This window comes from Brassica napus, chromosome C3, assembly GCF_020379485.1.
Source record: "Brassica napus cultivar Da-Ae chromosome C3, Da-Ae, whole genome shotgun sequence".
Lineage (NCBI taxonomy): Eukaryota > Viridiplantae > Streptophyta > Magnoliopsida > Brassicales > Brassicaceae > Brassica > Brassica napus.
In genome coordinates, this window is record NC_063446.1 from 56,051,541 (window position 1) to 56,055,052 (window position 3,512).

General features: G+C 37.9%; 1 long non-coding RNA gene across 1 annotated transcript; it reads right to left on the reverse strand.

The window, feature by feature from the left end:
• Positions 1-664: 664 nt before the first annotated feature.
• LOC111203845 lies at positions 665-2,999 on the reverse strand. The gene is made up of 3 exons (XR_007320659.1): positions 2,245-2,999; positions 1,679-2,173; positions 665-1,595 (listed from the first exon to the last, which is right to left on the reverse strand). It is a non-coding gene; the product is annotated as an uncharacterized LOC111203845 (long non-coding RNA).
• Positions 3,000-3,512: the final 513 nt, after the last annotated feature.

Genomic DNA, 3,512 nt, shown 5'->3' on the forward strand with positions numbered 1-3,512 from the left:
ACGAAACGTCTTTCGACGTTAATTCGTCGTAACACCCCGTTTACGACGAATTTACAACGAATACTGCCCTAGTAAAAATATGTTTTTTTTGTAGTGTATATTTATTTTAAAATTCTTATATAAGTTGAATGTTTTTTTTTAATCACTAAAATTTAATTGTCAACTATTTTATATGAAAACGTAGATGCATATTTAATGTGATCCGTAAACTACATTTGTATGAAAGTTTAACTTTTTAAAAGGTTGATTGCTTGGATTTTTAATAACTTGAGGCACACATTCCCGTTTTATAGTTAAAATGCTAAATCATATATATAATAGCCATTAGTCTGATACAAATTTAAAGGCTTGTATAGATCGAATCGTATTTTTAAACGTCTTCACTGCTTCAATTGTATTTTACTATGCATGCTGAAACGTCCAATGTTAGATCTAATTTATAGAATTTAATTAACTAACTCTTATATGATGTCTTCTCCCAAATAAGACCTTAATTTTATGTTGTCACCTAGATTCCATTTATAATCCATATCGGTATGTATGCAAAACAACATTTTCTGCATTTTCTTACAATCAAACTTATATAACGTCAACCCATCGTAGATATTAAATAAAAAGTCTTTCCTCATAAGAGGTACACAGACGGAAACATATTCCGAAACTGGAAAATACTGGAAAGTCCAAAAAAAAAAAAGAAATGCATAGTAATTAAAGGTACTGATAATTAAAAAACGGGAGCAGAGTTGGGTTGACGGATCACAGCTTAGTAGCTTCACTCACGGGGACGTTTGCGGCTACCATCCTTCACCTGACCACCGGTTGGATTTGGATCATACGCTTCACCTTCAACCAAGGTACCGGCGGACGAAGATGTTTCGCCACTCTCGCCACCAACAATTAAAGCTTCGTTGGTGTTGAAAGTCCGGTTAACGAATTAACATGTATTATAATGCGTCAGTTAATGTAAAATTTAATGGAATAATATATATAATACCTCAGGTTCAATGTGGTCACTTATTCCACAAACAGTGAAATTGCGGTGGTTTGGGGTGAAATTGAACGGGGTAACACGTATTTGGAACACAAATTCTTTTCCACCAAGTTCTTCTAGACACTATGGGAGCTGCTCGCCCCCACCACCATTCATCTGAAATAAGTGAAAACATTTTGTAACTTCACAATGCAGTGCTATGCTTTGTATAATTTTTATGTTTTTTGTAAACAAACCTCTTTGACAGTTAGAGTTGCGGCATCTTTCTTTATGAGATTAAGCATCTCTCTGTCTAAAACCACAAAAGTGGCATTGTCATTCCCATCATCAACGGACAATTCAACACGGTACCTGAAAAAAAAACGGATTTAGTGAGCACAATGGAAAGAAGTGGTCTCCAAGAAACAATGATTCTGATACTAAACTGTTAAAATGCTCACTTTATAACACCTGTGACGTTGGCATTAACACAACGGTTGCAACGTAGAGAATTGCTTGATTGATCTAACTTTCTGCTGCAGCCAGTGCATGAAACAAAAGACCACCCATTCTGTTGGAGAACCTCAAGCACTCGAGCCTTGCAGATGAACTCTGCTTCTTGGGTCTACCAAGTGAACATCAAAACATGTTATTAGTCTAATTTCAACTTAGACGACACTTCCTACTTTAAATAAATATTACTGTTACCTGCTCATCAGAGTTGGAGATGAATTTGTTGAGATCTCCAATGGAGACATGTTCCTTTTTCTTGATTGATTCCTTGGTATCAATGCAAGGAAAAGATTCACCAACTGGTCCTCCTAAGATGAAAGCGAATCATATATGTTAGAAAGTGACTAATTCAAGATTAATATAATCAAAGTGGAATATAACCTAGCTGTGAACTGGGTGATGGCTGGAAGATTCATGTCGAAATAAAATTTCGTGGCTGGGGTGGAGTTGGGGTACAAATTTCCTGCAGAGAGTAAGTGTTTGGGTTGCATCATAAATTAAACCCCAAAATAATTGAATTTACCAAAAGCAGTTTGAACCAAAATTTTTAAAAGATTTTACAAACCTCCAAAGATTTTTGGATTCACAGTTGGGACCACCATAACAGACTGTGCTCTTTCGCCTGAGCTGATGAGTCCCCGAAAGGTTGCCGCAGCTTCATCCCATAAGGACAGATACACCACAACATTACTGCAAAAAATTTGTTTCAATGACGAGGCCACGTTCATAAAAGTTTTTGAGATAAGTTTTTGTTAGCTTACGGTTCGATGACGAAGCGGACAACAACTCGAGTCATCACTGTAGCGTCCGAAAGATCGGAACCTTGGACGGAACGAATCATTCCTACAACATCTGCAACGTGAAACACATATACTGTCTCAGCCTGAGACCATAATTAAGACAATTTTTAAAGCGAATAAAATTATTTCGAGAATAATATATAAGAAATAAACCTGGGAGTTCCAAGTTCGTGTTATCAAGTGCTTGAAGATGCTCAAACTTCCTGAGCATGAATTTCTGGAGGTTGATAATGGGAGCGACTTCATCAATGGTTGTTTGTGGGAGGAACCGGATCACGAATGGATTGTCTGTGATCTTGTACAGATTAGTGCATCTAGCAAACTCAAAGCGTGAAACTTTGACGATGGAACCACTTCGTAAACCTGGATGGTAGTGACCGGAGCGAGCGGCAGTAATAAACCCATGGATCACAGAATTCTGTGAACAAAACGACAAATAAACATGTGACAAAACAGAACTGATGAAATTAACGGAATCACAAATGGTTGGTCTTTCTCAAAAGTTTGATCGTAAATAAATGGAACAGTACCTGCTCATCAAGGAAAAGCAAGGTGATTCCCATGAATTTGCCTTGCTTCTTAATGTTTCTGGAGTCCCAAAAACGCAGGAGGCGAGCCACGACGAACTGAGCAGATCGACCCAGGCAGAGATCGTCGAACGATGTCGGGCCAACAACGGCCGGAGCGGAGGAAGCCATCTTTGAGAGAATCTTTGGAAGCTGAAGGAAGAAAATTTTAACTGAGAGTGATTGTGAGCGATCCCCACAGCCTCATCCATCTCCTACTTATAGAACAAAGAATCATCAGACGAAGAATACCAAAACGTTACAGAGTTTAGTGTAATTAAGACAACAGTTAAAGAATACATCAAAGGTGGAGGAAGGCAAAGAGATGAGAATGATTGGCTTTACAAAACAACAGAAACAAAACTGAGAGTGATTGCGAGCGATCCCCACAGCCTCATCCATCTCCTACTTATAGAACAAAGAATCATCAGACGAAGAATACCAAAACGTTACAGAGTTTAGTGTAATTAAGACAACAGTTAAAGAATACATCGAAGGTGGAGGAAGGCAAAGAGATGAGAATGATTGGCTTTACAAAACAACAGAAACAAAATCGGCGACTTGAAAAATGGAAGAAGGAAAGGATGATGCCCTAGAACAAAGCACATCATTTTCTTTCAATTATTCCTATCGATTATTCAATAACACAGGCCCAACCCCAAC